This window comes from Toxorhynchites rutilus, chromosome 2, assembly GCF_029784135.1.
Source record: "Toxorhynchites rutilus septentrionalis strain SRP chromosome 2, ASM2978413v1, whole genome shotgun sequence".
Classification (NCBI taxonomy): Eukaryota; Metazoa; Arthropoda; class Insecta; order Diptera; family Culicidae; genus Toxorhynchites; species Toxorhynchites rutilus.
In genome coordinates, this window is record NC_073745.1 from 100,661,990 (window position 1) to 100,675,692 (window position 13,703).

Sequence of the window (13,703 nt, forward strand, 5' to 3'; positions counted from 1 at the left end):
AATCAGTCTGCAGTCTGCGGGGGCTCTAAGTGTTCACATTCTCGAGAATGCTGTCAACAGTGTTGCCGCATGTACATATTTATCAGGAAAGATACGGATTTGTTCGGTTTTTGATACAGAATACAGATGTCCAGTGTTTGCCAAATGATCCACTCATTGAAAAAATCGCTTTCGTTCGTTCAAATATGATCTTTCTGGAAACATTTCCCCCAGCGGTATTCTTTTGTTGCTATGTGTTGCAAATCACGACACAAAAGAGAACGAGACAACTCTGCATCGGCTCGCACTTCATTGCACACCAGCATGCAAGCAAAGCTATCATATACGCTTTTAGTCAGAAAGCTTATTTTCTTATTTGCCTCTAACATATGCATATCGACCTCTCCATGCATCATGAAACAGCAGGATCGTACGGACCACGCAAAGCGAAAGATTCATATTCAACTAATGTAGCAGATCCTGATTTTTAAGTCTCAGAGAGTGCAAACTATATGATTATTTAGCTCGATAGAGGCAAAGGGAAGGGTAGTCAGATTATATTTTCCATTTTAACGCCTCTATCCCTTGAAATGTGTATATTCATATAGACCGCATAGTTTTACTAGCAACACCGCTCTCTTTTCCCATTTGTTGCTCTCCGCAAATGGTGACCGAATGATGACGTAATTTTTCTTGTATCATTTATTGCTTTGCACTTTTCTGTGCAGTGGGTTTCGCTATAGTAAAATGGGACGATATATGCGGTTCAAACTTGTATGCAGGCTTCGAAAATGGTATGCGATGTTTGATACAGATCGGATATGCAATCAACAGTCTTCGTTCCTCTCTCAGTTTAATCACTAAATATTACACAAGTGATTACTGACATTCATACAAGTATCTGAATGATCCTCTCATATTTGGTTATATGTTCGTGAGAGTTTACTTGCATGACACATTGTGTATCATTCGATTTTGATCGAAATCCAAACACTGCAGATGTCTGTCAGAATCTACGAATAAGTACAAATTTTTGACGTAGGACTACGTCTAACCGGAAGATATAGGGGGTGAAATGGAAATCTAGGCACTGAACAAGTAGGAAAAAATGCAAGATTTGGAACGCTTATAACTCGAGCATTTCTCAATAGATCGCAAAGGTTTTTTCATCAATTGATAGGTAATATATCTACGCATCTATCATAACGAATAACATTTCATTTTTCTTGAGATAAATAATTGAATAATTGTGAACTATCAAGCATTGTCAAAATGCACTATGTGCCCATTTTTGATTGGTCCATTTTGTGCTCCTCATATCGTACCGACCAAAACGGGCAACCAGAGCAGCAGCGAAATAGAATGAAGCACGATTGGAAAGGAAAAAGAAAAAATATGAACGAAACATTGGTCGCAGTCTCACACATGCGTAATTCTCGAGCCAGCCAGTCAGCTGAAAAATCCCCGCTCCGCTGCCGTAACGATCATTCTCATTCAAACCGTACACCACATCGGTTCGCATCACAACGCATCAACAAACCAACCCAAGCAGCCATGTCTGGACATGGTAAAGGAGGAAAAGTGAAGGGAAAGGCAAAATCCCGCTCGAACCGTGTTGATCTGGAGTTCCCCGCAAGGGTAGCTAGGCCGAGCGCGTTAGTACCAGTGCACCAGTCCACCTAGCCGGCGTTATATAGTTTCGGCCGCCGAAGTGATCAAGTTGGCTGATAAAGCTGCTCGCGACGATAAGAAAAACCGCATTCAGAACAGAACACATCAAGACGACAACAGGCAGTTGCAGCGTGTGGCGAGTGGCAAACGCAATCGCAAAACGGCATCAGGTAGCAGAAGAAAAAAGTTTGTTCTTTATACAAACTGCTTTGGTGGCAAATCCAGAACAAGGCGGCATCGAGGGCGTTCGAAATGGTTTTTTTCAAAACCACGAGTACAAAGTTTTCTAAATTGGAACCATTCCATAAAATAAGGCGCTTTTCAGGGCCATTAAACCTTCCAAAAAAGAGTTTAGGAAATACAGTTCAATGCTTTCTAAAACAATATCCAAAATAATAATAAAACACAAATTGGTTTTTTCATAATTTGTTTGCCAGGATATGATGAGTATGTGAATTTGGCAGAATTGCTTCTAGATTGAAAGTACAGTAATTTACACTTATCTCGACATTTAGCTAATTGGACGGACCTGTAATTCGACATATTTAGTTGGACATTTTTGTAAACATAGAGTTCGGGGTCCAAATTATGACCCCACATTGAAAGTCGACACTGTACCACTGTCATCGCAAATGTTCAATTACAGGTTAAAATTACCTCCAATCCGATACTGAGTGGTGGTAATGCGACGTGCCATTGAATGCAATTTACTGTAAAATATGTCACAAGCTGGATGGGAAGAAAATTTCCAACTGTGAAAGCTGTGGCGAGTGGCAAATGCAATCGCTAAACAGAAAGGTTTAGCCGAACAAGATGCGGATATCGAGTGACAACAAAACAATAAACTCTTTAGATTGAAGATAATTTTGTGATCCTGAAAAGGACCCTTTTTAGCCTGCATGTGAATCCAACGAGCGAACAAATCGTAATGAATGTATTTTTTTGCCATCGCTCCCTTTTATCGCTCATTCATTCGTCTCGTTGGACTCGCCCCTTTGGCTGAATCTGCCGATTTGTCTCTATCCTGTGAGTGTGTACTGCTAGAGTATAATACACGCGGACCCCAAAAAAATATCTTATTTTCTTTCAAACCGTAAACCCCTGTGGTTGTACGGCATCGGCATCGTGGACGTAACAAAGGAGGACAAGTTAAGGGAAAGGCAAAGTCTCACTCGAACCGTGCAGGTCTCCAGTTCCCTGTTGGTCGCATTCACTGATTGCTTCGCAAGGGTAACTAGGCCGAACGGATTGGTGCCGGAGCACCAGTATACCTAACAGCGATTATAGAGTTTCGGCCGTCGAAGTGCTCGAGTTGGCTTGCAAAGCTGCTCACGACGATCAGAAAACCCGCATCAAGAACAGAGCAGCTTCGGTTCGGCGCTCATCAAGGCAACAATAAGTTTTAGCGAGTGGCAAAGTGTTTCTCCGGCACGTCGCATTAAATGTAATTTACTGAACAATATGTCACAAGCTGGATGGGAAGAAATTTTCCAACTGTGAAAGCTGTGGCGAGTGGCAAACGCAATAGCTTAACAGGAAGGTTTAACCGAACAAGATGGGAATATCGAGTGATAACAAAAACACAACACCAAAGGTTCTTTTCAGAACCATTAACATATTCATAAAGAGTAAACAGTAAACTAATCAATTTTTCAGGTAGATAAGTAGGTATTCACGTAGGAGAAGAAAATAAAATAATATATTTAAAATATATATTTAACAAAAGCTGTCCCAGGAAGGCAGCCCATGATGCCGGTGAGAGACGTGTTGGCTCGGTTAGACCTTGATTACATGTCCCAAATATATGTATTCCTTAAAGCTATCGATCTTCGTGTGTGATTGTCCTTATACCCTTAGTTTTTCCTTTTCCTTTTCCTTTGTGAGAGATCGAATCCCTTCTTAAGAATAAGATGAAATGTAAATACATATTAGATATAAGATAGGTTTAAGAATTGAGTGTGATGAGTGTGATTGAGAGTGTGAGTGTGATCATTGTCAACATATCCTCATATCCCCTCCTTTTCCTGAAGAAAATATGTCACCCTTCTAAACTCGAGTTGACCGCGAGTAATCGGTTTCCTATATTATTAACATTAGAATTAAGGAAAAATGTATATATACTAGTAACAATACAGTAAGGAGTTCGGCTCCTTTAAACCTATGTAACTGAGCCTGTAAAAATAAACGATTTAAATAAAAAAAAAAAAAAGCTGTCCCCTTTGTATAGTCCTACGTCACTCCGGTTATGTCCCCGACATTACCCACCCGTCTTTTTTAGTTGAAAAGTTGTAACACTGTTTTTTGACGTAGGACTACGACTTTCAGTAAGAGCATCAAATAAGAAAATAGATCACGCTTTGATGGAATAGTTATAACATTAATAACCATTTTTGCAGCTAAAAATCACCTTCCAAAATTGGAACGGATTCAATATCATTGTCTGCGTATAGCACTCGGCTGTATGCAATCAACGCATAACATGAGTCTCGAGGTTCTGTAGGAGTAACTCTACAGAACCGAGAGTTTATGAGAATTTATCATCACTATATTTCATCAGGCATTTGTCTTCCATCGTTCACTCCAGACCGTGCTCACTTCACCATCAGCAGTTCCTCAATTGAATACGATCTGTCGATGAAACAAGCAATACTTGGGATCTCAGATCAGCTTCGACCAACTTTCATTCTCCGTATTTTTAACCGAACTCTCGCAAAGGTGAGTGCCCAGGAAGGCGAATTGTTTGATAGACAGATTTCATACGATGAATTTTTCCAATTACTGCGTCAGAGTTCCCTCTTGAGTTGGCAAACCGATTGGGACACTGGAAGTCTTGGGCGGTGGTTATATTCAATTATTCCAAATGTTTCTTCGAGAGCGTGGTTCAAAGGTTTGGACGTAAGTCGTGACTTCATTCGAATAATGAGTAGACTTATGTCCAACCACTACTCGCTAGATGTACATCTCCACAGAATAAATCTTGTTCAAAGCAATGTACGTCGGTGTGGAAACTGTTATGAAATCGAAATCGATCACGCAGTTTGGCAATGTACGGATAATTACGCAGCCAGAGAGTACCTTTTGAATGCCCTTGAGGCCCATGGAAGACAACCCTATGCTCCAGTTAGAGACGAGTTGGGAACTCGCGACATCTGCTGTATGCAGTTGATCTATATGTTTGTGAAACCGTCTAGTATAAGTATTTAAAGCTTTTGTGTTTTTCTTTTTCGTTATTAGTTTGTTTGTCTTGTCCCCCTCATCTCACCGTCGCCCACCCTGGACAGCTAGTCGAACACCAGATGCTATCCCTGGTCATTATGCACAATGCTACAGTGCGTGCAGAAACCCTCGGTTGAGACAACGGTACCCCTTATCTTAATCCCTAACCTGTCCTGTCCCACAAAAATTGTTGCCCTTTTAACCTCGAGTAAACCGCGAGTATTCGGTCGAATCCTGCTAAACATAGCAATTAGTTGAAACTTTGTAATACCAGAGGGGTGTTATCTTTCTTTTTCAAATTATGATTTTTCAAAGTTAACATGTTTTCAGTTTTCGTTCAATATTTCTATGCGACTAGACTGAATGTATGTGTCTATAATCCAATTAATTGGCAAGTTATGTAAAAATCCTCAGCTTTCCAGAAAAAATATACAAAATATATAGCGCCTTTGGTCCCGACCATGAAAACTATAAAAAAAAACAAATACAATAAATAATAACGAAAACATAATTAAAATTTTCTGCAGCTTTTTACCAAAAAGCGGTTCCGAATTGCTAATTGGCTTTAATTTTATATGTCGAACATCTGAATCGGTCCAGTGGTTCGAAAGTTATGAATTTTTGAAAAAAGTAATTTTTGGCAAATATGTGAAAAAATGGATTTTTCGGACCATCCTAAAATGGAAATGGTCACCCTAACAAAAAAAAAATACGGGTCTAAAAATTTGCGATAAAGAACAAAACCACTATATCCGTTTGGCACTATATGGAATGGCTGTATATCGTTTGCTTCGGGATCCGTACTCAGAATATGCACAACTCACACTCAGTGCAGAACTATTCGGATTTTAAGCTTCGTCCCTTTCAGTGTTATCATAATAAAATTGAATGCTCTTATTACGATGTATTTCTGGGACAGCAAATGGAACTATTATGAAGCTACGTACGGGAGTATAGACAGACAGTTTCGAAAATTCAAAGTCAAATCAACCGACCGCTGCCTTACCTCTCGGATTTATTTTGAACCTATGTACATATGGTGGCTACTCAAAGTTTCTCAAGATCAGAATTTCCTATAATGCCAAACCGATATAGTGGTTCTCAGATTTCGTGAAAAATGGTATTTTCGTTCCTCATCTCAAAATATTAGATCCATATTTTTTTATATTCTCACTAGCTAACCCTACAAACTTCGTCTCGCCCAAAATATTTTTCTGGTATTAATACTTTCAAACATTTACGTTTTCTTACTAAGCGAACGTCTATGGGTTCAATCGCAGAACTGTTCATTGATTAATTTTGATCCTTTACAAATTCCTTTTACTATAAATTTCCTAGTACTTCTAACAGAACTCGTCATTATAATATCAAATTATTTTCAGACCCAACTCTCGTTCAAGATTTTTCAATCACTTGCAAATAACATGTTTCTCCCTTACATGGAATACATGTTTGATACAGAAAATATAATAAAATGATGGCATCTCAAATATGACGATTCCTCCCTCGAATTTTGTGCTTACCCCTTTGCTTGATTAGTTATAAATTTGTGTTTCATTTGTATGAAAACCTCCCCTAAAAGAGAGGAGATGAGTGTCGAATCACCATAAAAACATTTCTTACCCCCTAAAACCTCCACATGCCAAATTTGGTTCCTTTTCCTTGCTTGGTTCTTGAGTTATGCAGAAATTTGTGTTTCATTTGTAAGACAAACCCGAATGAAAAAGCATTTTTGGAAAAAAGGGGAAAACTGTTTTGGACCACCCTGAAATGGAAATGGGCACCCTAATAAAAAATTTAAAAAAATCGGGTCTAATATTTTGCGATAAGGAACAAAACTATTTCTTTTCACGAAAATCTGAGAGCCACTACACTGGATTCTTTTATTACGCGATTTTTCACATGTTCTGTTCTACGCGATTCTCTTGTAAAGATTTATTCGAAGTTACGCGATTTTTTTACGTGATTTTCTTGAAATTACGCGATTTGGTACCGCCAGGGTTGCCACATACACAGAATATTCTGTATTTTACAGTTTTTTTTTTGCCAAATTACAGATTTTCATAATACAGATTTTTTTCTCAAAATACAAATATACAGATTTTTTCAGAAAATTTTACAGAATTAAATGTGGCAACCCTGGGTACCGCCTACCGTCGCTTCGTTGGAAAGAGAAAGAGAAGAAAAGAACTTCTGCGAGAGCGTGTGCGTGTGTGGTTGTGACGAGTGCACGCCGGTGACGGAGAAGCTTTTTTTTACACGATTCTCACAAAACTACGCGATTTTTTTGCGTGCACGCATCAGTCGCGTAAAAAAGGAATTCAGTGTAAAATGGTTTGGCATGGAGTGGCCACATTTATGAAAACATACAAAAATACTTGTAAAACCGACATGACGTCATTCTACGCGAAAATTAACGGATTTGCCAGTTGATAGTGGAGTGAAAATATAAAGGGACATTTTATCCGTTTTTCATTTTAATTGGATTCATTGAACACTGTCTTCGAGATTCAACGTTTTGACTCGATTCTGAAACAATCTGAAATTATTTTTGAAAAAATCCCTCAATTAAATAGTATCAACCAATCCTCTATTATAGAGTGTGAATACTTCAAATAATGAGAACAAGATGTAGCGTTCAATATCATATCACTTTTGCCATTGTTGAGACTGTACCTTCTTGTATTTGAATATTTAAATATATATTTTTGTACCTGCATTTGAAAGACAGGCGAAAAATACAAGCATTGCCTTCGAATCAGATAAATTGGACTACGACATGGAAGTCTAATTCATCCAATTTGAACGGACCGCTTTCACCGATAAATACAAAACTCGTACTTTTCAACCACTTGCAAGAAATTAATCCACGTCCGACACAATCGACTGTCATTCAACGATGATATATGCGATTCGATATCAGACGCGATATCTCTCTGTGTGAGGCCTAAAATCTCTCATCCCATGAGGTACACTCTTGCGGCGGATCGCGCACTGGTTGATCTTTTCCTACCCGTGGTTCACCAATCACGATCAGCCGCGCGTCGCCACCACGCTGTGGACACATCGTAAACATAACGAGATCGCACAGCCTCCAGGCCAAACTAAACCCAACCTAATTGCCCCGTTTGTTCCCGCGAGGATATATCGATGCGTTCCGAGCCGGTGGCCATATCACAGACTATCTATCATTCATCACCTGGGCACAAACATCTATCAACGATCTCGCTCGGAGACAGACACGGGTGGCAATTTGCTAATTAGATGGGAAATACAGGTAACTCCAATCTAGGCGGTCTCAGCTTGCCGAAGACGCTTTTGATTTCATGGTTTATTTTGATCTAGTATAAGTGATAAAACTGATAGATCTAACGTGAGAGATAATTGCACCGATGATAGATAACATTAGATAACGAATAATTCATTACGCTGATCATTCATGGTGATTTTGAGAGCTGTAGAAATGATTTTGAGACTGTACCTGATGAGACAGGTACAATTTGCGAATTCCCAATCAGAAAACGAGCAACAATTTTGGAAATTTTCCGCCTATGGAGCCGGTGACTATAAGCGAGGGGATAAATACAACAGGCAAAAATAAAAAAAAAGTTTTGCACTTATTTACGTGTTCCTCTTACACATCGCTAGACGAACAGTCGCTCGAACTTTCGTTAGCGCGTTTGTGCGCCCGATTCGTTCTTCCTTGTCTTGGGGAGCATAATATCCAGTGAAGTTCAACTGAGGGTATTGATGCTGGCACCAACATAATTTAAAACCACCCCGCTCTGGGTGGCTGCTTTCGAACAGTGACCACCTGGGCGGAATTTTTGAAGCGCCCCTTTACTTCACAAGTGGGCGCCCGCAAACATGTAATTTGATTCACTTAGTTGCAGATTCTAGTGCTATCAAATGATTTTAGAACAGATGATATGAGTCTAGGTTAGTCATTATCATCGTTTACACTTCTACACGCGATGGAAATAGTGATCCCCGATTTTCTAAATTTATCGTTCATCAGCTAATCGAATAGTTTTCAGCAGTTATTCGATACTATTAATCGCTCCAAATAATCGATTAATCGCAACACTGAGAGAAATAATTAGTTAGACTAATATTTCTCATTTGCCAGAAAGCCATATGAGGGGCTTAGAATGAAAGGGGTGTAAGTGATTTGATCGATTTCTCTACATCGACTCTCTCTTTTGGTCATAGCTTAGCCTCAAATACATTCCCAGCTGTATTTGACAATGTGGAAGATATCACCTATCAGATTCTATAGCAAACTTAAATTGGAACGTTTTTGCAATTGAGTTATTAACTAAAGAAAAAGTTGATGTAGAGAAATCGATCAAGTCACTTACACCCCTTGCATTCTAAGCCCCTCATGTGGAATCAAAAAAGGCACAGGAGTGTTGTGTCCTAGACACGACCGCATAGTTGACGTAGGATTCCGTTAGGCTATCTGTTGATTTTGGATATGTTTGAAGAATTACATCGTTAAACTCTTTGATAATGATTTGGTGGCCCTTGAAAAGGGCCGTTTTGTTTGGTTGTTGGGAACTGTTTGTTCACTCCACTAGTGTTTTCCGAGTGATGATGACAGAAGTCTGCTAAACAGTCGTTAGATGGTGCGTATCAGATAAAAGATACTGAAGTGGAACGAGATATGATGGAAACCGGATGAAATAAAGAAAAAAAACTCGCCATTGTAATATAAGATAATTACCAATACCGAACACAATTATTATATAATTGTGTTCGGTATTGGTAATTATACCAAAAACATGTTACTTTAATATAGAGAAAACATATTTGAAATGGAAAAGGTAATTTTTTTATAATTTTTACTTTATGTGTGTTCATTAAACCCAAATGCGGATTTTAATTGGACTAACAACAACTAATTCTAAATGTCGAGCATATAGGAATTCACTTTTTCCATTTTTCTCGCTGCATAAACTTTCCTTGGGTGAAAATAAACACAACAAAACAGACAGCTTAAACCAAACGATCCGTTCTCGGGCGGGAACACACCCTGGTTTTTATTTATGAAAATTGAAATAAATCGTTTCATATTTCAAGTCATTTTTAACACAACTGCTACCGGATACAATTTTACACTTACACTTGTGCTAAATTTCTCACAATATGCGATCGGTCATTGGTATGAAATTTCACGAAGCCAACATTGAAGTTCCAAATTTAAATTTTATTTGATAGAATTAATCGTATCACTCACCTTACTTGCAATATAAAAATGCCCCCGACTTGCATATATTTGCAATTCCGATTTTTCCCAGGTAGCTTGGTTTTATTCTCTCTGTTAGGGAACACATTTCGGTAGAATAACTCCCCCTACTTTTATGTATTTGCAATGCCGATTACCCCAGGCTTGGTTTTGATTTCTCTGTTAGGGAACACATTTCGGTTGGAGCAAAAGTTCCCCCTACTTTCATGTATTTGCAATACCGATTTCCTCCAGGCAGCTTGGTTTTGATGTCTCAGTCGGAACAAAAATGTCCCCGACTTGCATGAATTTGCAATGCCAATTTCCCCACGCTCCTTGGATTTAAAACCTGTGTAAGGAAAACACATTTCAGTCGGAACAAAAATGCCCCCGACTTGCATGTATTTGCAATGCCAATTTCCCCACGCTTCATGGATTTAAAGTCTGTGTTAGGGAAACACATTTCAGACGGAACAAAATTACCCCGACTTTCATGAATTTGCAAAGCGGATTCCCCCAGGTACATTGATGAGAAGTCCGTGTTAGGGAAACACAGCTCGGTTGGATCAAAAATACCCCCTACTTGCATGTATATTTATTAAGCGGATTTCCGCAGGTACATTGATTTTGAAGTCTGTGTTCGGGAAACCGTAAATCGGGCCAATCAAAACTAGGCAGTTAGAGCGTTTAGATAACGCTTGACATTCCACAGTTATTCAATTGTTTATCGAATGAAAAATAACATTTCATTAATTACGATAGAAGCGTAGAAATATTCCGTATCAATTGATGCAAACATCTTTCCGATTCAGTAAGAAATGTTCGAGTTATAAGCATTTGGAATCTTTAATTTTTTCCTGCATGTTCTGTAATCGATTTCTGTAGAAAGTATTCGATTAATCGATTTATCGAACGATTATCGAGGATCACTAGATGGGAAAGATGTTTTGTTTGCACTTCTCTCGTTGAGATTTATGGCTTTGGTGATTGAATAAATTGCTGATACCTAAATGAGTCACCACTCATTTATGACAAATGTCACTCATTATATAAAATAGCCGACAGAGAAAATACCGACCAAAAATACCGACAAACGACGCGATGACCAATCGTCTCTCATTCTCATCCAGAAATAGTCAAAACATCGTCAACACAAAAAAAAAAGCCGCGCCCCAATTATAGTGCAGATTGATTGCATAACATTTGCGCTAGCCGAAGAAGTTGAACCGTTTTATTTATTACCGCTCATTTTCGCCATCAAGGCGAATTACGCATCGCATTCGCTTACTTCACACGATGGGCCCTTTCGGCGGTGGACCTCGTAATCCCGCACCCGAGGAGAAAGATGACCGGGGCGCCACACAACAAACTTGCCAAAGTGACCAAATGAGGCGCGCAACCAGTAGCCAGCCTGCCTACTGCTATTAGATGGCGGTGTTAAGTTTTGCAATTCATTTTCGAACCATTTTGTAGATAATTGTGGTGAAAAGACGCTTCGTTTCGCTGCTGCCGCCGCGATTTGACACGGTCGGTCGGAAGGTGGATGTGGTTTTGTTTCGCGCTCCTCAGGTCACCGTAGACAAAGTGTGATGCACAAGAATCATGGGAGCCATTGAAAAGTGTGTTTGGTTGCGATACACTGTACGCTACATTGAATGTTTATTAATTACACTAAATTAAATTAAATTTTCCGAAGCCGATCATGGGAGAAAGAAATTAAAAGGGTGTTATGTCTAGGACATGACCACATTTTCAATGTAGGACTACGAAATTATTTTATGTAATCCTCTTGTAAATCATTTCGGATATTATTTTTAAATGAATCGACTTTTTTCTCCGGTTTAAAAAAATAAACGATTCCGATAAATACTTAACATCGGCAAAAACTGCCTTTTTAAAAGTCGCAAATTGTATGTCAAAATATGTTTCTCATCCGAAAATGACACATAATAACACAAATAAACATTTTTTGCATTTTATTTGTAAATGGGGGGCTTAGAATGAAAAGGGTGTAAGTGATTTGATCGATTTCTCTACTTCGACTCTCTCTCTTTTGGTCATAGCTTAGCTGCAAATACATTCCCAGCTGTATTTGAAAATGTGGAAGATAGGTCAGAACCTCATCTATCGGATTGTATAGCAAACTTAAATTGGAACGTTTTTGCAGTTGAGTTATTAACTAATTAAAAAGTTGATGAAGAGAAATCGATCAAGTCACTTACACCCCTTGCATTCTGAGCCCCTCAAATGATATCGTTGGAGAAAACTAAAAATTCTATAATATGCATCCTTTCGGTCTAGCGCAATCTGCTTTCCACATGTATTCAGTTCAGCTGTACCCAAACCGTTCGCACGCAATCAGTTCGTTCGGAAACATTTCATAAAGGGCGAACACGAAATTATTGCGACACATTCAACAGGGCATAACTTTTTTACCGTTGGGTAAAAATCAACCAAATTTTGCACACTTTCTCATTGATGTGTATTGTAGACATGCTGTCAAACTCGAAGTTGTGTTTTTCGATTCAACGAAAATGTAGGTGAACCAACGCGAGTCGAGAGAACAAATTCTTTCCAAACACCTGGAATTTCCTGACCTGTCGCACCGGCAGTTGGGAAAAATGTTGAACATTCACCATTCAACCGTCTCCAGAGTGTTGAAGCGGTTCCAGGAGCGGTTGACGTTGGACCACGGCAAAGGAGCTGAAAGAAAACCGGGACCGAAGAACAAAACAGACGGAGGGAAAGGTGAAGCGGATGATTAAAGCAAATCCCAACGTCTCAAGCCGTGATTTGGCTAAAATGATCGGCATGTCGCAGAGCTACGTCCAGAATGCAAAGAAGAGTGCTGGACTACGTACAGGGTGGGCCATTTAAAGTGGAAGGATTTGTTTTTGCAATAGCAAAGTAAAGAAGTGGAATTTAAAATTTTTTTTTTTTTGAAATTCATTTATTTTGGTCCAAGGAGATTTGTTCTAACTACTTTTTGATTATGATATCTCGTAAATGACCGCCTCTGGCCTTGACCGCAAAATGTGCCCTTTTTTCGGCATTTTCCATCACTTTGTCCAATGTTTCGGCCGATATGGCAGCAATTTCTTGTCGGATATTGTTTTTTCAGGAGGCGTCAAATCAGGTGATCTCGGTGGCCAGTCATAATCGCTGTTTTTCGATATTAATCTTCCGGGGAACATTTCGCGCAATAATTTGGTCGTGGCAGCCGCTGTATGGCATGTAGCGCCGTCCTGTTGGAACCAGTAATTGTCCAATTCATTTTCACGAACAAATGGCAATAAAAAATCGGTTATCATTGTCCGATAACGCTCCCCATTCACGGTTACCGTTGCTCCAGTTTCGTTTTCAAAGAAGTACGGGCCGATGACTTTATCGGCATAAATACCACACAGTAACTTTTTGGTCGTAAAGAGGTTGCGTTTCGATGAATTGAGGGTTTGCAGTAGCATAAAACCGACAATTTTGTTTATTCACTCCTCCATTCAAGTTGAAATGCGCCTCATCAGACATTATGATTTTTTGCCAAAAGCCACAATTGAGAAGTTATTTTGAATGTACAGCTGAACAATTTCAGCGCGTTGTTTAGGTGTGTATT

At 39.1% G+C, this 13,703-nt stretch overlaps 1 protein-coding gene and 1 non-coding gene across 11 annotated transcripts in view; both read left to right on the plus strand.

Moving 5' to 3' along the window:
- Window positions 1-13,703, plus strand: part of LOC129764251 (dnaJ homolog subfamily B member 6) — a 299,378-nt gene that overhangs the window by 219,104 nt on the left and 66,571 nt on the right. The gene's annotated exons all lie outside the window — the stretch shown is intronic.
- On the plus strand, window positions 8,563-8,701 carry LOC129772431 (U4atac minor spliceosomal RNA). The gene has a single exon (XR_008742626.1). It is a non-coding gene; the product is annotated as a U4atac minor spliceosomal RNA (small nuclear RNA).